This window comes from Pelodiscus sinensis, chromosome 31, assembly GCF_049634645.1.
Source record: "Pelodiscus sinensis isolate JC-2024 chromosome 31, ASM4963464v1, whole genome shotgun sequence".
In the NCBI taxonomy this organism is placed as follows: domain Eukaryota; kingdom Metazoa; phylum Chordata; order Testudines; family Trionychidae; genus Pelodiscus; species Pelodiscus sinensis.
In genome coordinates, this window is record NC_134741.1 from 4,119,613 (window position 1) to 4,140,675 (window position 21,063).

The window sequence follows — 21,063 nt, forward strand, 5'->3', positions numbered from 1 at the left end:
TCAGCTGTGCGTGGGGGCAGGGCGAGCAGGGAATCTGCCTGAGGCTTCTTGCTGCCATGTTGGGTGGCTTCATGGGCTGGATCCAGCCCACTGGCCTGTATTGCCCAGGCCTGGCTTAGAGGGAACCTTGGCTCTGGGCTGTGGGGGAGGGGCGCTGTGGAAAGGCCAGTCTGGCCTTCCTGGGCAGGGCATGACGACGTCCACTGTGTGCAGCACGGCTGCCAAACATCCCAGACAGAGAATTACAGGCCAGAGAATTCCATAGCCCTCAGCCAAAGTAGCTCAGTGGAGAGAGTTTTAGACTGATATTCTAAAGATCCCTGGTTCAAACCCAGGCTTTGGCAGGTACCAACAGATGGCAGGATCCTTCGTAGGTTTGATCCTTACCTCACCCTTTTTGGCCACAGCTTGGCATTGACAAATCAAGATCATCTCATTAGCCCTGCCCCTGACTTCTTCCTGTGAGTCGCTGCCTCCTTGACCATTGCCCACCCAGTGCTGGCCCTAGATATGGAACAGGGCTGTGGGCTGATGGGGATGTGTTTGGATAATCTCATGTGACCTTACCTGGGGCCAGCCAGCTAAGCAGGAGGGACATGGCAACGTTTCTCCTTCCTCTGCAGGAGAGGGAGCCAGCTCATTCCCATGAGCCCACATACAGATGGGGCAGGGTCTGGAGAGGTGACACAGCTGAATGGAAGAAACAAGGTGATCAGTGTATCAGCTACCAGCTGAGAATCTCAAGCACAGAGCTGTGTGATGGTCCCATAATATAAGGGGAAGGGATCAGAAGCTTGAATCTCACAAGCTGAGTTCAAATCTCAGTGGGACCTGCTGGGGAATTGTTGGTTTGTGTAAATCCTTGAATATTGATTTTCTTGCCCCTCTGGCTCAATTCTAGTTTGTGCTTCTTCACTTTCTCAATGTAAGGACTTTGGAGAAAACTCTCAAATGTCTGCTCCAGTGATGCAATGGATCAGGGCACAGTGTTTATAAAGCAGTGCATATAGGAGACATGCTGAGGTTGTGAATTCAAACCTCCCCTGGAGCAGTGGTTTCTAGTCCCTACTGGGCTGCCCCTTTCTGCTGATTGCTGTGGGAGCTGGAATTCTAGCTCAGAGGAGGCTGTCAGTCAAAATTCCCCCTTCAGATATTATGGCCTCATCAGAGTGAATGGTGGGTGGCCAGTATTGAAGGCCAAGTGGTTTCCAGGGTCTTGGTGCCCATCTTCTCCCCTTACCCAGTAGCAGCTGCTGTCCCTTTCAGCCATTGTGTCAGCTCAGGCAGGGAGGCAGGAAAGGGGGCAAAGTAGCAGACAAGCTGAGGGAGGCAGGAAAATGCTGATCTCTGCATCTCCCCATGTGAGGGTTTGTCTACACGTCATTCCTCTTTTAAGACAGAAATGCAAATTCAGCCTTCTTTCAAAATCCCCCTTACCCCTTATGAAATGAGGTTTAAGGGTTATTTCTGACGAAGGGTTTTCTCCCGCAATAAGCGTATCTCAACAGCATTTTGTATTGCAAAATAAATATTTTGAAATTGCACCGGTCTGCAAATATGCAAATGAAGTGCAGGATATTTAAATCCCAGCTTCATTTCCAATGTTGAGTGTCTACATTTGCATCCCTCGCAGGTTCTCTGGGCACTGACATCCCCAGGGCATCACATGGTGCTGGCTCTCCTGTCCCAGCAATTGCAGCCAGAGCCCTGCCTTGCCAGTGCCAGTCACACCAGCCTCTGTACCTGCTCCAGGCTTGTGGTTTCCTTCTTCCCAATGCTCCTCCCCAATCAGCCTTTTCCTGAACCCGCTTTTCCATGGGCAGCCAGCGGAGGCCTCTTCTGTGTCCCAGAAGGGGACAGGAAAACTTGAGCAAAGGCTACAGCAAGGTAGACACCCAGCAGAAGGCACAAAAATCTCTTTTCACCAGCCTGAGGACAAGAAACCTAAAGCGGGAGCGTTTTGCAACAACCAGGCTAGGAAAATCCCACTGACAGTTGCAAAGTTCAGAGCCCTGAGTGCTGCCCCTTGCAGCATGGGACAAACAGCTGATGTTTTTGGTGGGCACCTGGGGCTCTCAGTGCTCAGGCTGCCTCTGCTCTCCCGGCTCCCTCCAGCTGCCCCATCCCAGCTGCTTGTTTATTATTTGTTTTTACTTAAGTACCAGCTCTAGTAGAAGCCGTGTGACACTCTCCCCTCCCCCATCACGGCATGGACAGGTCGCTGCCCCCAACCAGACTCTGAAATGGCCCCTGCATTTCTCCAGGCCCCAAGGAGCTGGCAGGAAAGAGGCCCAGGGCCAGGCTAGAGGTAGGGGAAGCAGGAGGCAGGGAGATCCCCAGTCTACCTAGCTCCTTTTTGTGCAAAAGCCTCTTGTGAAAAAACAGACCCCAATTAATTATGCAAATGAGCATGGCAATATGCTAATCTGTGCTACATTTGCATGAGCTTTTGGGGAAGAGAGATGCAGTATGGAGATAGCCTAGGTCAGTGGTCCCCAACACGGTGCCCGCGGGCGGTATGGTGCCCACGGGGGCATTTGTGTGCGCCCGCCAAGTGCTCGGGGCTGACCTGGCCCCGGGCACGTGGTGCACAGTGAGCACCGGCCCCGGGAGCGCCGCAGATTGGCCGCCTGCGCACTGGGTGCACAGCACTTGGGGGGGCACTAGGCCCGGGCACGCTGCGCTTTGGGGGTGGGTGCTGGTCCCGAGCGTGCAGCCCTTGGAGGGAGCACTGGTCCCAGGCATGCGGCTATGAGGGGGGGATCCTCTGGTGCCTGGCGGGCGAACGGCCATGCCCTCTGGTGCCCGGCAACCTTAAATGGTTGGGGACCACTTCTGTGAAGTAACGTAGACTCAGGAAAAATCCCTGGGCTGCAATTCTTAGTTACACACAATAAAAATAATTCACCAGCTCAGACGTGATTTCTAAACCGACAAACAAGGAAAATAATAAAACCTGATGGACTAGGGCAGTGGTCCCCAATGCAGTGCCCGTGGGTGCCATGGAGCCCGCTGAGCCATTTATGTGCGCCCGTGGAGCAATCCGGGCTGGCCCCACCCCCGGGTGTGCAGCAGATGCCAGCCCCAGGCGCATGGGCAGCCTCTGCCCCGGGGTCGTGGCACATGCTGGTGCCGGACCTGACCCTGGGGTCCTGGCACAAGGTGGTGCCAGCCCCGGGTGCGTGGCGCATACTTGGCCCCGGCCCCAGGCTCGTGGCCTGTGAGTGACCCCGCCCCTGGATGCACGGTGCGTGAGCGGCCCTACCCCCAGGTGCCCGGCAGCCCCAAAATGTTGGGGACCACTGGACTGGGGAGACTTTTCCCTACCCACACATTGCAAGAAGTCCAATCCTTGGCAAATCAAGACTGTGTGGCCTAATGGATAATGTGTATGACTTCGGCTCAGAACATTGAGGGTTTGAGTCCCTTCACACTTGCATTTACCTGCCTTTGTCTGTGCTCATGGATCCTGTTGCTGCCCTGGAAAGGTCCCATGTGACAATGTGGTTTTTCTATAACCCCATTGGAAGCCCTGTAGCTGTTCAGTAGGTCTAAAGTATGGGGGATATTGTGTGTGGGGGGGTGTTATTGGCTGGTGAAAGCAGAGCTGGTGGTGGCTTTTAAATATCCCCACTGCTGACAGTGAGGTTTAAGGCACTACAGTGTGTCAGAATGGAGAGAGCCTGGTGCATTCACCATCCAGAATGAGAATATGGATAAAAAATTCCAAAGATGGTGTCGCCTTTCTGAAAATAAATGACCTTTTCAGTACACGATGTGGTGGTGCAGGGTTTATTGGATTACTCTGGTTCTGCTGGGGTTCTAAGTCGAGACTACCCTACAGTGTGGATGTGCTACTTTGAAACAAGCTATTGAAAAACAAGTGCACTGTGTAGACGAACCCTGAGAGCTGAGTGAAGCTGTTAGTGTCCCTGCTCCCGGCACAATTCCACTGGCTGGTTTCTGGCCACGTGAAGCACCATCCCCCCTCCACTCAGGCTCTTATTCACTGACCCACGTGGCCCCTGCACCCTGTGCGGGGGCAGGACAGGCTGCCTGAGAAATGTGCTGGGCTGCTGGCTGTGAGTGAGCCAGGTAAGTCTCCCAGCCAGAGCCTGCCTCTGGCACCCCAGCCCCTCCCTTCCCTCAACCCACTGGTACCCCACAGAAACCAAACCCTCTGCCTCCCTGAACGCCCACCCCTCCCAGATCCTGCACCCCCGTCCTCTGCCCCAAGCTCCTGTCTGCATCCCAGACCCCCACCTCCTCCATTAATACCATGGAAAAGTGCAGCTCTGGGAGCGGTTCCCAGTGGGAAAGGGGCCTTAAGTGAACCTTTTGAGTCACAGCTGCTGTAACAATGAGATAAGATGAATGAGTGGACAGCTGTCATGTGGAAAGCAAGGCTCCTTTCCCTGACTGGGAATCAAACCCAGGCCCCAGCAATAATAGTGTTCAATCCTAAGCACTAGACCATCAGGGACACAGGAACATGGCTCTTTCCGTACCTACACTAGCCTTTTACAGGCCACTTTCTGTCCCCTTCAGGATGCGGTCTGTTTTCCATTGTCCAGAGGGGAGAAGAGCAGAAACCAAACAAAACATCAGAACAGCCAGACTGGGCCATGCCAGTTGCCCAACTAGCCCAGGATCCTGTCTCACGACAGCAGCCAATTTCATTGCCCCGTGGGAATCCTCAAGACAGACAATTGTTTAGTGATGCCACCTGTCGCCCATTCCCAGCTTCTAGAATACACCAGCTAGGGACACCTGCCCTGTCCATCCTGGTTAAATGCCATTGATTGACCTTTCCTGCATTAAATGATCCAGTTCTGTTTTGGACTTTCTTGTAGATTTCACCTTCACAACATCCTCTGGCAAGGAGTTCCACTGGGCACAAAAATGCCTCCTTTTTAACTTGGTTACTTAACAGTTTCATTCTATCACCTGGGATCTTGAGTAGGAGAAAAAAATTCATATTTGCTTTCTGCACCCTGTCATCAGTACATAAAACTCTGTCCCATTGCCCCTTTCCCAAGCTGAGAAGAAGTTCCATGAACTCATGGAAGCTGCTGTTCCAAAGAAGAGGCATTTCCCATGGAAAAGATGGCCAAGCCCAATCCCCTACACAGAGCCCCAGAAAATACCAATGGACACTGGGCACTTGTAAAGCTCCCTCTTGGGCAGCGCTACCGAATGGATCCGGCTGGCCATCGGGCTGACTAACGTCATCAACTTCTCAGCCCAAGTGCAGAGACTGTGGAGTCTCCCGCTCCCAGCCCAGTGGCAGAGGGGCAGTGCCCTGAGGAGGCGGGTCCCAAGGCAGCGGAGATCTTTGAAGGGAGCGGAGACGTAAGGTCAGAAGGAAGGGGAACAAGTCATCTCTTCTCAGGTGAGATGTGGTGGGAAATTACCAGATCCGGTGCAAGCCGAGCTCCAAGGGCTGGTTCCTGTTCTGGTGGCTCCTTGCTGGGCCTGGCTTGAGAAGCGCCAAGGAACCGTGTGTGGCCAGGAGAGAGGGAGCAGAAGGAACGTGGATGAAGGAAGAGGGTGGGGGAGCAGGAACAAGGGAGGGTGTCAAAGGAAGCTGGGGGTGCTGGGTGGTAAGAAAGTGAGGGGAATGGGTGGCTGGGGTCTGGGCATGAGGCGGGACATTAAGTAGTTTTGTGTCCCCGTGCAGTAAAAGCACCAGCCACACTGCCCCAAAGGTGCACAGCTGCAGTAGTGGCACTTCCAGGGTGGGCCCTGGACTGAGTGGCTGCAATGACCTGGTCCCAGGCAAGGGACTGCTGAGAAGTCTCAGCCCCAACCCTGCCTCCTCCCATCCCAGCCTAACCTGTTTAGCTTTCCCACATGCTCCTGAAAGGCAGCACACAGGCCACCCATCCCTTAACCAGGGGGCAGGCCCTGGCACTGCCTTGTGGGCACCAACGGGAACCGCAATAAGAGAAGACCCTGTGTTTCTGCCTGGCTTCGAACCAGAAACACATGGCTTCTGCTGGCCTGGCTTCTGCTGCTGCACTTAAACTTGGGCAAATATTCGGTTGCTAAGCCTTTGGCCAACAGAGATTGCTGCAGGGCAAAGGAATTCTCTGTTGTTAATTTTGTGCCCTCAGGAAGGGACCAAACTGAAGGAGGCCGGGCCCCCACCTGGGGACTCCAACCTAAACCCTAAGACCAAGGGGTTTACAAGCCAGATAATCAATGTTTGCTGCATTTTGCCCTCCCCAAACCTTGCAAAACCTCAAAGGCAACTCCACAGTCCCAGCGGCTGGGGGAGATGTGCATGTTAGAACCTCTGCCCACTGAGCTGTAGCCTTCTGTGCCCAGGGAGCCAGACACCCCCAGGGTGGGAAGGCAGGAGGGAAATGGGGAATGGCTGAACTTTGTGAGGGAATGGTGTTATCTGGGACCATACATAGAATGCTTTACAAATGGGCTTGAGTAGGGCACCATGGCTTGGCAGGCTGAACACTTGTGTAATCAACAGTGTATCCTGGGTTCAATTTCTGGAGTTGCCTTGTTGCAGCCTTTGCTCACATTTTCCAACACCCTTCTGGGACACGGAAGAGGCCTCTCCGGTCACCCATGGAACTGCAGGTTCAGGAAAAGGCTGATTGGAGAGGAGTGTTGGAAAGAAGGAAACCACAGATGAGAAGCAACTGACTCCCACATACCCTGACTCTCCATGGCTACAGGAGCTGCAGAGGTTGCACTCTCAGGCTCTCTAGGTGCTGATACCCCCAGGGAATCACAAGGGTGTGTGGTGCTGGTTCTCCTGTCCCAGCAATTGCAGTCAGAGCCCTGCCTTGCCAGTGTCAGTCACAGCAACCTCTGCACCTGCTCCAGGCTTGTGGTTTCCTTCTGCCCAACACTCCTCCCCAGTCAGCCTTTTCCTGAACCAGCAGTTCCATGGGTGGCCACGGGAGGTCTCTTCTGTGCCCCAGAAGGACATAGGAAAATGCCAGCACATGCTGCAATAAATCCTCACTGGGAGTTAAACCCAGGACCTCCTGTTTATGAGGCAGATGCTTTAGCCAGCAAAGCCATGGTGCCTTCCTCCAAAACCTCTTTACAATGGTTCTTTATATTTCCAGACAACACCTTTGATTCCCAAAGTGCAGCCATTCCCCATTTCCCTCCCGTCTTCCAGCCCTGGTGGGGTCTGGCCCCCTGGGCACAGAAAGCTACAGCTCCATGGGCAGGGGGCTTTGGCCTCCTTCATGCTGTTGCAGGAAGGGCTGTTCAGCAGGGATGGAGTTCAAATGTTGAGGAAGGGAAGAGTATTTGGATGCAGACTGGTGAGGAGGCTTTCAAGTAGGTTTGCTGGGGGGCAGGTGCCCAAAGCCCCCAGGTAGGTGAACAACATGGAAAGCCGGGAGATGGGTTAGAAATGGGAGAGAGCAGGGGATGTAACAGCAGAGCTAAAGGAGGGATGCGGGACCACTGGGAAGTAAACTCTAAACTGCTCCCTGTGAGGCAAAAGGGACGCCCCCAGCACTGCGGAAACCAGCCCGTTGCCTTATGGAAGAGGAAAGGAGGCCTAAGGAAGCACTTAGCTCCTGGCTGGCTCTACCTGTGGAAAAGAGGAAGCAGCAAACACCTGTCACTGGAGAATGTGGGTATTGATCCCACTGCCTCTCACATGTGAAGCGAGTGCTCTACCACTTGAGCTAATTCCCCTGCTGTAAAGAGGTTTTCTGCCCCACCCACCTTGTTCCAGAGCCCACAACGTCCCTTCTGATAAACCCTCATCTAAAACTCAGCAACTATCCAGAGAAGTTGTGGTTCCCTTTACAAGACTCTGCACAGCTCAGTTCCAATCAGCCGGTCTTCCCTAGAGCCCGGAACATCGACCGCGGCAGCATCGCTCTTACGCCCAGTGTAGACACGGCCTGAGAGTGTCACAAACCTGCCCCGGACACATTCCTGGCTAGGACCAGTCACAGTCTGGGCTCAGTGAGGGTCCGTCCTACCTGAGACGTGTGTGACACAAAAGCCTCCTGTTCCCTGCCCAGTTCCCAACACTGGCTGCAGACCCAGCGATATTTGGTGCCTTGGCTGCTGTCCCTGCTAGCAGGGAGCTGTCCTGCACCTGCAGTTCATCTCCCTCTCGGAGAGGCAGCAACTCTGTGAGGGGGAGAAGCTGGGGCATTTCCCTGCATGTGTAAAACCATCACTGCCGTCCCGGCCTGGGCTAGTGCGCTGGCATCCCTCATGTCTGGAGTCCTCGATATTGGTGCTCAGGACAAAACTCGCTCCACTCCTGGAACAGGAACAGCGACTAGCAGAGAGGCCCCTCCCTGGCAGCACCGTGTCAGATGGTTTCTTCTCGGTCTGGTGCCTCCTGAATGCTGGGAGCAGATGCCTGGTCCGAGGGGCTGCAGTTCTCTGGAGAGAGGGGCTGGGGCCGGTGGCTGAAGGAAAACCCTTCTGCTGTGTCTGTGGCTGAGCTGCACAAAGGAAGATACAAGATCCCTGGGGGGGGGGGGTCTTTGCCAGATGAACATGCCTGAGGAAATAAGCTGGAAGCGCAACAGACACATAAAAGGGGATGAGGGACAGTTTGAGTCACACATATGGCAGGTGGCGCAGCTCAGCCAGGGACCTTATCCACTCACAGAGCTTCACAGCTTCTCCACCCCCCCAAACCCCACCAGGCAAACTGCCCCATGGGCCTCGCCCGCACCATGCTCAGGGCCTGGGGATTTTCTGTCAGTTTGCCAGACCAGATCACTAGCCACCCCCACTGCTCTGGAGTCTCTGCCTCTCATTGGCCTTCTCATCCTCAGGCACCGCTTTGTCTCCAGACAGACCCTGCTCTGCTACAGGCACCTCTCTCTCGCTGTCACTCCTGGGCCTTCAAGTGCAAAAAATGCCCCTTTGTTCTGCCTGTGAATACATGGGCTTTTAGCGCAAACGCCTGTATTTGCTAGAGAGGGGTCTGAACAGTTTTTATAGAGAGAGAGAGACAGCCACCATGGATCATCCTTGCCAAATGTCTCAGAGAGCCAAGGAAGGCAAATAATTTGTTAATGAGAGGAAACCAGTACCTTGTCCATTAGGCCACCGGGGCACACAGAAAATAGTGCCAGGGACAGAAATTCACCCTTCTAAATGTCCCTTCCTTGGCTTTTAGCTCCTTATTAAGCCCCTTTGAAGAAGCCAGATACACAGGAAGGGCTGATCATACCACTCTGAAAATCAGCTTTCCATGGGTATCTGTAGCTGGCTCCAAGTCATGGCTTCCCCAGGCTGGCACCCAGGGGCATTATCAGCTGATGTCACACCCCCTTTGTCACATGGGAGTTGGGCTCATCCTAGGTACAGGCTGGTCAGCAGCACCTGCACATACCTGGGCACCCAGGGGAGCAGCAATAAGGTCCTGTTTTTAAGAGGAATAAGGGATCTTCCGGAAAAGGTTTATTTTCTGAAAGATCCCTGTCTACACTGGTGCTTTTTTCTGGAAAAGCCCCAAGCTGGAAAAAAGCGGCAGCCATATTCATGCAAATGCCGCGGGGAAAATTTAAATCCCCGTGGCATTTGCAATTCCGAACTGTCTCATTAGCATCCCTTTTACGGAAAAGAGTGCCAATGTAGACACAGCCATTGGGTTTCGAAATTTGCGTAGGTTTTTCCAGAAGGACAGTGCAGTGCAGACATAGCCTGAGTGTTGCTCAGCACTGGTAGGAGACAGGGAGGGACAAAACAGTCTAAAAGCACCTGCAGCCTTTCAGAACAACCACCAGCCCCAACCCCAAGGACCAGCCCTTCCCTCCGCCCTCACTGGGTCTGCTGGGAATTGCCTGGATGCCAGCCTACCCCAGTGTCAGCCTAAGGATTGACTGGTCTGTAAAAGCCACATCCTGGAAAGGAGGAAGCAGCTAAAGTGACTCTGGTGGGACTTGAACCCACAACCATTGAATGTCTAACTGGGCTTACATTAATCCTGACAGCTTAAAAGTCCAACATGCTTTCTATTGCACCACAGAGCCTGATGGATTGCTGGGGTTGATATGGCCACTCTCTGCTTTGCAGCATGGCAATTGCTGGGGGAAAAGAAAGAGGAGCCAGGTCTGTCTCTTTTGGGAGAGGAGGTAGGAAGAGGGAGGGGGCCACTGAAATTAAAAGATAAGAACTAAGCGAGTGCTGTACCACTTAAGCTAATTCCCCTGCCTACAAACAGCCCTGCTGCCTCACCCACCATGTTCCAGAGCCCACAACATCCCTGCAGCTGCCCAAAGCTCCTTTCTGAAAGGGCCACTTGTGAGACTGACACCCATGGGCTGGCTAGCTTGGAGGTTTAGGGGACGTGGTGCTCATATCACACAGACGTATCTTAAGAGCAAGCCCCTTGTTTCAAGCTAAAATTGGGCTCACTATTCTGACGTCCCTCCATGGCAGGAGGAGGGAGGGATGTTTTGGAATAGCGATTTATTTGGAACTAGGTGCTGTGTAGCCAGCCCCAAATTACAAAATAAGCTATTTCAAAATAGGCACATTGATTATTTTGAAGTATGGGATGCACCCCTAGTGAGTTAGAGCTGAACTCTGCCCACAGCTTCCTGCTCCACCCACCCACGTACTGACTCCCTCGCTGCCATGGGGCTGTTTGCATTGGCCTCTTCTCTCTGTCGCCAGGCTTCAGCCAAGACTGAGACTCAGGCAGGAGAATGTGACCCGGCTCCCTGCACCTGGGCCCTGCATTTCTCATCCCTTCAGAGACACTTGTTAGTGGAGGAATAAATCACAGTCACATGAGTGTAGATTATGAAACTTTGTAGTTGTTGTTGCCTTGGAAACTCCCCAGAGACCTTCCCCTGGGGTCCGGGGCAGCCGCTCACATTGCACAGCTCACTTCGAGGTGAGGGTGCTGTGTAGACGTGCCCGTCCTGTTGAGGGCCAGCCTGATGGGGGGAGGCTCTGGCCACTTCCTTTCCTTGTCTCTCTCAGGCTGTGTCTACACTGCAGGGCTACGTCTATACTGCAGGCTTTTTGCACAACTGCTCTTGTGTAAAAACTTGCTGAGCGTCTACACTGCAGGCACGTTCTTGTGTAAGTAAATTTGTAGTACAGCATCAGATAACAGGGCTTCTTGCACAGAAGTTATTGCTCTCGCCATGAGGAATAAGCCCTCTTGTGCAAGAACTCATCCACAAGGAGTCAGTGTGGATGGGCAACAGGGGTTTCTTGCTCAAGAAAGCTGTGTATCTAAAATGCCCTTTAGAGCTTTCCTGCGCAGGAGAGCGTCCACACTGCCATGGGTGCTCTTGCAGAAAAGCACTTCTCTTGTGCAACAGCACATGGCAGTGTGGACACACTGTTGCGCAAGACCTTTTGCACAAGAACTCTTGCACAAAACAGTTCTTGCGCAAGAAGTTTGCAGGGTAGATGTAGCCAGGGGGTGTTTGGGTTTGTTACCAGCTTTGTACAACAGCCCAGGGAACATTGTGAAAAGCCAAAACCTTCCCGCCCTGGGTGTCCTTGGCCAGTCAGCAAGTGGCAGAAAGGTTCCCTGAAGTGCTGACTTCAGGTGATTTGAAGCAAAGCCTACCAGCTCAGGTGAAGTGGTTGAGTGGTTAAGGCGATGGACTGCTAATCCATTGTGCTCTGCATGCAGGGGTTCGAATCCCATCCTCATCAGGTGTGAGTAGTCTTCTCTCTTGCCTCTCCCAGAGGTTTAGTGGCAGCCCTGCCTGTCCCCCCCCCCCACTGCAACCGAGGGAAATCTCCACAGAGACACTCCCAAATGGGACCCTCAATCCCTTCTGCCCTCAAGGGGAAACCTCACAAAGGAGATTCCAGGCAGCGAGGCCATGGAGGTCTCTGAGATTGCCCCTGTACCAGCTGGCTGTCACAAGGGGTCCTCTATGAGGTCACTGCCTCCCAGCCAATGAGCTGAGGTGCTGCAAAAGTTCCTTGTGATGTCACTGCTGCCTTGCAGGCTCATGTCCTGCCCCTTAGCATGTGTGAGCTGCTGTCCCTGTCACTCAGGGCTGGTTCTGGGGCTCACACAGGGAACATCAGAGGCTGCTCAGGGGGGCACATTGCTAAGAATAAGGGAGCTTTTGGAAAAGGTTTTATTTTCCAAAAGATCCCCGTCTAGACTGGCGCTTTTTGTCGGCAAAGCCCCGAGCTGGAAAAAAGCAGCAGCCATGTTCATGCAAATGAAGCGGGAGAGATTTAAATCCCCGCTTCATTTGCAATTGCGCTGTGTCTAATCTGCATCCCTTTTCCGCAAAAGGCCCTTCAGCAGCAACACACGGCTGCCATCCAGCAGGTCCTTCCAGGGGCTTGTGCATCTGAGAGGCCCTAAGGGAGAGTTCCAGACAAGGACACCTGGGAGAATCTCCCCTGGGTGCCCCCACAAGGGCCTTCTGTATTTCCCCTCTGTGCCTCCCCCACCACCACCGCACAAACACCCTTCCCCTGCCCGCCCTTCCCACTGTCTGCTCCCGCCTCCCCTGCTGAAGACAAGTGATGTTTGGTTCGTGAGCGGCCAGTGCCTGAGGGGATTCAACATGGATCCACAAGTGATGTTGTAGACGGAGCGTGGTCCTGCCTTGAGGGCGGGGGGCTGGACTCGATGACCTCTTGAGGTCCCTTCCAGTCCTATTATTCTATGATTCTATGATAACATGGGGGCTAATGTCATGATTTATTTTCGGGGTGGGGGGGAGGGGCTGACTCATGAAAAGCCCCACAGGGCCATTGACATGGGGTGGCAACTACACCTGGACCTCAGGATTTCCCCAGACTGTGCCCATTTGTGCACCAGACCCTGCAGCCGCTGACTAGGGGAGTCACAAACTCGGTTCCTTTGCCAGCACAAGAGTGAATCAGACCCATTGAGCCAACCAGCCCTGTCTCAGTTTCCACTTCTATAAATAAATGTTTGTAGTTTGATTAGTAGAGGGTGAGGACCCCCTTGTGCAGAGCTCTGCACAGACACTGGTATCCCAAGGGCATAGTTAGCAAACACAGTTACAAATGCAGCTTGGTGCCCTTGTCGGAAGTCCAGGATGGGCTCCCCCATTGGGGTCTATCTCCTGTGAATTAATCACTGAAGTGGATCCTTCCCCTCCCTCCAGGGTGGGTGCAATAAAGGAAGAAGAGGGGATATACAGGTGCAAACCTGGTAACATGTTATTTCGGGATTAATTACAAAAAAGGAAGAACTGGTGAGATAACCTGACTCAGATACAGGAAACAAAGCAAACTGGTCATAGTGGCAGCACAAATAAGGGCTTGAACCCCAGACCCACAAAATCAAACCTTGTGGCTCAGTGTGTTATAATGGTAAGAATAACCCCTTTCTCTTGAGGACTTGGCAGTGGCATTGGGGTGCCCAGGACCTTCTAACCTCAGGCTGATTTGGGGCCTTTGGGGAGGAGCCCTGGGGAGTCCCACAGGCCCTGCCTCAGACAGGTGGGGGGGTGAAGGGGTTTCTCAGGCTGTGGGTGCTACAGGCAGGGTGTGTGGGTGGGTGAGGATGGTATAACCCTTCTCTCCCCCGCAGGTGCTGCTGGGCAGAGCAGAGGGACCTGGATGCTGCTGCCAAGAGGGGGGCAGCCCTGAGGCTGAGGTGACTCAGCCCTTATAAAGCTGCCAGGGCGGGACCAGTCTGAGGAGAATGGAACCCTCATGCCGCTTGGTGGGAAAATCCGGTTCCGACCGGTCTCTGAGCTGCCAGTGCCTGAGGGGATCCAACATGGATCCATAGGTCACGGGTCACTGACTCCACTTAGTGGCCCGAATTACTGACCTACACACCATCATAACATTACATGTAAATGAGGTAGAACAATTAAACCAAACACAAAACAAACTCCCTCACACAGGGGAGTTGAACCCCGGATCTCCTGTTTAGTAGGGAGGCACATTAGAAAGTTAAGCCATAGTGGCCTCCTGGGTCAGTTTTGTAAAATGGATTTTATGGTCCCAGACAACACCATTGAATCCAAAGTGCAGCCATTCCCCATTTCCCTCCAGCCTACCCAGCCTGGCGGTATCTAGCTCCCTGGGCACAGAAAACTGCAGCTCCGTGGGCTGAGGCTCTAACATGCACGTCTCCCCCAGCCACTGGGACTGTAGAGTTGGCCTTGAGGTTGGGCAGTGTTACGGGGAGGGAGAAATGCAGCAAACATTGATCATCTAGATTGCAAACCCCTGGGTCTCAGGGTTTGGGTTGGAGACCCCAAGTGGGGGTCCTGCCCCCACCCCCTTGATTTGGTCCCATCCTGAGGGCACAGAATTAACAAGAGAGAAGCAAGGGCAGGAGGCCGCTTAAGCCAAGAGCCTGTTCTACTGTGTCAGCCTCCTCCCAGGAGCCATGAAACCCTCTCTCAGTTCCTGCCCCAGAAATACTCTTGGCTGCAGGGTTCCTGTCCTGGGAGGGCCTCCTGGTGCAGACTTTGAACTCTCCTTGCTGGTGCTGACTGACCAGAGCCAGAGAGATGCCAAACAGAGCTCTCTGGGGCCTGCAGGGACCCTGGTCTCAGGGACTCTGAATGCAGACAGGACCCTGCCAGAGGAAAAAGCCTTTGGGCAAGACCCTCCTGCCCCTAGCTGGGGGGCACAGAACTCAGTGCTGTGGCTGCAATTATGTCTCCTTTGCCTTGTCTCCAGATTTCTCATGTTCCTCCACGTGGCACCTGTCAGAAGCAGCAGCCAGTGTCATTTGCCGACATTTGCATGGCCAGGCCCAGGCAGCTTCTCTGCTTCCTCCAGAGACTGACCAGAGTGAGGGAGGAGCAGCCACATTCAGCCCAGCACCACTTGGTGCCGCATCACTCACCTCCCCTGGGCCTGGCAGGTGCCTTGGCCATGAGCAAACAACAGGGAGCTTCAAACTCCTGCAGCCTGGGCCACAGAGCCAAGTACCCCCCACCCACCAGCATGCGGGCGGCTGCTGACACTCTGTGACCAGTGTGAGAAGGTGGCAGGAAAGCAGGGCCTGGCCCCCTCACCCTCCCACTCCAGGGGCTCAGTGTGGTCGGGGGGCAGAAGATGTCTCAAGAGGCTTCTCCCCCACAAGTGAGAAGCAGACACACCCCCAGGGTCCAGATGTACTATTGAATAAGCCCTCTCAAGCCCAGGGGCCCATTTAGGAGAGAGAAACTGCCCCACACTCTGACCTGGCCACCCCCTTCTCTCTCTGGCAAAGGCTCCAGTGGGAGCAAACTACCTGCCCAGCGACTCCTTTTCAGAGCCCAGCTGGAGCCAAGAGGAGGTTTCCAGGCTGAAGATGGCAGGGCCACAGGCACAGCAAAGCCACTGCCATGGAACTCAAACCCTCAGGCTTCTGATCACAAGTCTGACCCCTTCTCCCTCAGGCCACGCAGCCCCCGTTCCCTTAGGCAGCCCTTCGGAAGCACCATGGAGGCTCAGACCCACAGCAAATGGCCTGGAACATGCAGTGTCTACCAGGCAGGAAGGGCAGTGGGGCCGGGGGCTGAGGAAGCCAGGGGAAGAGAGGGGGGAGTTCTGGGAAACCCAGTGGCTGTGGGGAAGCAATAAGGGCTGAGCACCTGGAAGCCACCTGAGGGGAAAGGTGCCCAGAGAGAGCAGGGCCAGCCAGGCCACCAGTATCACGTCAGCACTCAGGGCTCCTCCTCCTGTCCCCTGAGCTCAGACCTCCCTGGGCCCCTCCTAGTGCTGCCTTTGCCTCCGGCAAAACCCTAAAGTTCTGGTTGGGCTACTCCCCCCCAGTCCGCGGTGAGAGCAGGTGTCTCAGGCCCTAGAGCAAGGGCTCAGGGCAGCTGGCCTGAGGTGACAGGTGCAGGGGCTGTGCCTTGGAGCTCTGCTGCTTGTGTGAGCGGAGGGGGGCGGGGGAAGGCCTGGGGCAGCCTCCCTGCAAACACCATTTCTCTCTCCTGACAGAGAGGCTGCTGGTCCCAGGGCTGGGCTGCATCCCGGCTCCCCATCAGCTCTAGGCCTGGGGCAGGGAGATGCACCTTCGAACCCTGCTCCCAGGCACAGACTGTTCTCCTGGCCCCAGAGGGGCAGCACGTGGCCGGGTTTGTATCACACACAAAATGTTGCGCTGCCCCCGCCTGTCAGTGTCTGAGCCTAAAGGTTTGTTCTCAAGGGGAGAAAGGCCCAAGCAGGGCCATGTTCAATGGCCAGTTACAGACACACAGAGATGTCAGACCCACCCGATTCCCAGAAGCTCGGGGGAGTCTGCAGGTGTGAGAGTCCCTCTGACGCCCACTGCGTGGCTGAGCCACTCGGCTTTTGGGTTTAGCCCTGCCATGTAGACATACCCACAGTGAAGAACAAAAGGGTGAAATGGTGCCTGCAGCCTTTCAGAATGACCCCTGGACACCACCACCAAGTACCAATGTCACTGCTTATTAGAGAAGATCTCCTCACACAACCGTAGCCAATGGAGTGTTCTCGCGAGAGACACTGGAGGAAAAGGGGCGGCCCACACTCCGGTCCCAGTGATGGTGTATTCACCGTTCAGTCTGGCCTCAGGACGTGTTTGAACCGAGGAGAGTTAAAACCCCTCGGGGATGGAGGACGTGGCTCAGCTGATTCTCAGCCATCTAGGAACCGGCTGTTTTTCTAACTCAGTATTTTTCTACTCTGTTGAAACAAATAAACAAACAACAGTTTCCTTCTGTTATGTCATGGGGAGTTTCACAGCATAGGAAGAAATCAGTGGAAAGGCAGAGAGCTGGAGTAGGTGCAAGTGTCCATTTTATTGCATAGCACAGAACTCACTAGAACAAGCCCAGACTAGCTGGGCTGACCCCAGTGACCTACTCAGTTACCATAACAACAAGATCTATATCTACAACCCAATATACAACCCCTTCCAGCTCTACCTCAACGAGCATTTGGAAGAGGTGACCTTGGGCCCTGTAAATACCTTGCAAAACAAGCCAAGCTCCAGCAAGACAACCAGCTCCATTGCTGTTCAGTACAGTGGGCCCGTCAGGATTTCTCTGTGGTGGAATGTGGCTGTGACCTCCTGCTACAGGAGTCCAGGAATGACATGCAACACTTTAGCCTTTGGCAAGTGTCTCTTGTATAGTGCAACATTAACAGCCTGTTGCCCCTCTTTTTTACCTTGTATCTGAGGAGTTTCTGAATCACGAAAGGGAGTGCGGTTATGTTTGTGTTATAGGTTTGTGTTATGTAAAATTAAAAGCACTATTTTAAACACACATTTCTTGACCATATTGCAGATCTCCTGTAAACATTTTGGGTGCATCTGCACAGGACTCTTAGCTTAAAATAACCTACGCAATATGCTCTAAGGCTACGTCTACACTGGCATGATTTTCCGGAAATGCTAAAAACGGAACAGTTTTCCATTATAAATATTTCCCGAAAAAGCACGTCTACATTGGCAGGATGCTTTTCCGGAAAAGCACTTTTTCTGGAAAAGCATCCGTGCCAATCTAGACGCGCTTTTCTGCAAAAAAGCCCCGATCGTCATTTTCGCGATTGGGGCTTTTTTGCGGAAAACACTAATGTGCTGTCTACACTGGCCCTTTTCCAGAACAGTTTTCCGGAAAAAGGACTTTTGCCCGAGAGGGAGCAGCATAATATTTCCGGAAAAGCGGCTGATTTCTTACAGTAGATCATCAGTGCTTTTCTGGAAATCCAAGGGGCCAGTGTAAACAGCTGGCAAGATATTCCGGAAAAGTGGCTGATTTTCCGTAATAAGTGGCCAGTATAGACACAGCCTAAGCAAATTGTGTAGCTTATTTCGATGCTATTTCAAAAGAGCTTATTTTGTAATTTGGCACTGTTTGTACTGCCAAATTCTGAAATAGTGAACTATTCCAAAATGCCCCTTAACCCTTGTTTAATGAGTGTTTAACCCCCTTTTCCCTCCCCAGGTTACTCGGGAGCACGTCACACTCATAGGTGTGCCTGGGCACCTAATGGTTTTAACATAAAAGGAGATCCTGAGTATTCCAGTGGTGATGTTGTTTAGTTGGGGAAACCCTATCCAGCCCCTTGCTGCTGTCCCTTGCTCATAAAGAACTTATAATGGCAGTGCCTCCACCTGGCTGCCCCTGTAACACACTTACTGGTGTGCCTTGGGAACCTCCAGGAATAAACTTATTCCAACAATAACCTGGATCTAACTCCAGAACAACAATTACAAATCATAAATAATATACATCTAATAGATTGCATTAGAATGAACAACCTTTACTTAACTTAAAGAAACAGGATTTAACAAATTAACAGTGAATAACATCAATTAACAAAGCACACAGAAGTAAAAGGAACTTATCTAGCTGCCATTTGCACTGCCAATATTTATCCCACCCCAGAGTGTGCACACTGCTGGACTCAGAGCCCCAGACTCTCGCTTGCACGGGCGCTTGAAGAACTGCAGCTGTAATGGAGATTCTCTGTAGGTAGTGTGTATGTGGGTCCCAGCTGTGCAGCAGCTCTGCTTCACTGAACTGGCCTCTCTTTGAACCCAGAGTTAGTCTGAATCTCTGAGGTCTGGCTCAAGCAGCATTTTCCCAACGATGCCCAGTTACTCACAGTCTCCTTCTGTGTGCTGGATGCAGAGTAGCTTCTAGCCACAAGTACAGCCAAAGAGCCTCCCCTCTAGAGCAATCAGAAGCAGCCTGCTAGATCCCAGTTCCAAAAGGTTTTCTGTTAAAAGTATTTCCAGAAAAGTGCGACTAGATTGGTCCCGGAGTTATCGTTATAACAATGTGCTTTTCTGGAAAAGCGCGTCTAGATTGGCGGCGCGCTTTTTCAGAAAAGCAGAAGCCCGAAACCATTTTGAAGAGGACAAAGGCCACCAGACCTTTCTGGGGGCGGGGCTGGAGCTCCATTCAGACACGTGCTTAAAGGGGTCTCGCCGGACAGCCGTTTGTCTCATGCTCCCGTGTGTTGGGACCGCTGGCAGGGAGTGACACCCTTAGCAGGTTTGGTGGTTGCCCTCTGACTTTTGGGGACACCACTCTTTTGCCCTCAACGGCTTTTTCCTGCGTTTTCTTTCTTCTGCCCTGCCCTGTCTACCATAGAGCCGTGTGTGGCCAGGTGCCTGCTCGGGCTCCTGTTAGAGATGTGCAAGTGCCTGCAGCTCGTGCTGAAGGACAGTGCCCTGCTGTTCATGGACCAGGAGGCAGCGATTGCATTGGACTCCCTCACCAGGGAGGCCATGGCGGGCCTGTGGCATCAGCACCCCACCGTTTGGACACCAGCACCGACTGGTGGGACCGGCTGGTCCTCGGGCAATGGGACGACCAGCAATGGATCCGGAATTTCCACATGAGAAAGCGGACCTTCCTGCAGCTGTGTGCCTGGCTCACCCCCGCGCTGCAGAGAGCCGCCATCCGGCTGCGGGCACCCATCCCCGTCAACAAAAGGGTCGCCATCGCACTGACCGTCAGTGTGATCATCGTGGAGGTAAGTCCCAGGGGGAGTGGGGTGGAGGGAGGGTGCTGCACTCCATGCCCAGGAGCAGCCAAGACTCCAGGCTGGGGTTTGGGCCGTCCCTCCCTTGCACAGGCCCGCTGGTGGGGGGGGGCCCATGGGGTGAGGGGGGCCCTGGTGTGTGTGTGTGCGTGCGAGGACAGAGGGAATCAAGGGGGAGGCCCAAGGGAGTGCACATTCACCCCTGCCGTATGTGATGTGTTCCCTTGTGTTTCTCTGCACCCTTCTGCAGGTCATCCATGTCATCAATGACGTCCTGCTCCCAAGAGTCATCCGCCTGCGCAACGTGGATGCTACCATGGCCGGCTTCACTGCCCTCGGGTTCCCCAACTGCGGGGGAGTCCCCATCCGGGCCCCAGAGCATTGAGCAGCCCATTTCATGAACCGGAAGGGGTACTGCTCCATTGTTCTGCAGGCCCTCGTGGACCACCGGGGCCACTTCCTGGACATCTATGGGGGCTGGTCCGGCCGGGCACACGACGTCCGCATCCTCCACAACTCCAGACTCTTTCGCAGGTTGGAGGCAGGCATCTACTTCCCCCGGTGGGACTTGACTGTCGGGGATGTGCCTATGCCCATCTGCGTCATTGGGGACGTGGCCTACTCCCTGCTGCCCTGGCTAATGCGGCCCTACAGGGGGCAACCGGACCAGAACTGGGCCCAGTTCAACGACTGCCTCAACCGGGCCCAAAATCCGGTGGAGCTCGCCTTCAGACGTTTGAAAGCCCACTTCCGTTGTCTGCTCACCCGTCTCGAGATGGGTGAGCGGAAGGCAACAGAGGTTCTGGCCGCATGCTGCGTGCTCCACAATATTGTGGAGTGCAGTGGGGAGGCCTTCCTCCCTGTATGGATGGCAACCGAGGCACAGACGTTTGACCAGCCCCACACAGCTGCCATCCGCCAGGAGCGCCAGGATGCGGTGCGCATCAGAGAGGCCCTGGTGGACATGTTTGCCCAAGCCCCATAGTAGGGTCGCCTGGGTCTCCCCAGACTACTGCCTCCCATCCCATACCCTTCCCCACCCCCTCCCCTTACCTTCCCCCAATTGTAAAGCGTTGGTTCAAAGCACATCGGCCGTCATCGTGACTGTTCATCGGGTGCGTCGGGCGTAGTTAGGGTTTTTCTTTTTAGTTTAGGCTAGGGTTTAGGCCACCATCGCCTGTCCTGAAGAACAGGGAAGAGGATTCGGGGTTCGTGCGGAAGGCTTAAGTCAGGGTACCTGATTCTAGTTGTCTTCGAGGGATCTCCTGGCTGTTCCTCTCTCAAGGCCCGGAAGGTCCAAAGGATTGAGGTTGCCAGCAACACCACCAATCATCCTCCCTGTGCCTAGACTATGTTACATAATCTTTAGTGTGCATCTTTTAACCGTTCTTGCTTTGTTATCTATGTTAAATATAGTTTGTGGTTTAAATTTTACTGAGAAGTCTCAGTATTTATTTATACACCACAAACCAATGACCACTTAAAAAGGGACCCCTGGTGATAGAATACAGAATTTGGTGTCCACAGTTTGTAACCCTTTTAAATTTAGGTGGCTAATTGGCATCTCAAATCATTTCTTACAGTTACCCTCGAGTAACACAATAACCAACACAAGAATCAACTGAACAACAGACTTTTTATTTACAAGGGGGAGGGGGG

General features: G+C 53.6%; 1 protein-coding gene and 2 non-coding genes across 4 annotated transcripts in view; 2 read left to right on the plus strand and 1 right to left on the minus strand.

Annotated features, from left to right (window-relative positions):
- LOC142821626 (zinc finger protein RFP-like) overlaps window positions 1-21,063 on the minus strand; it is a 394,289-nt gene that overhangs the window by 362,489 nt on the left and 10,737 nt on the right. The gene's annotated exons all lie outside the window — the stretch shown is intronic.
- Window positions 272-344, plus strand: TRNAI-GAU (transfer RNA isoleucine (anticodon GAU)). Its single transcript has one exon. It is a non-coding gene; the product is annotated as a tRNA-Ile (tRNA).
- Window positions 11,562-11,643, plus strand: TRNAS-GCU (transfer RNA serine (anticodon GCU)). Its single transcript has one exon. It is a non-coding gene; the product is annotated as a tRNA-Ser (tRNA).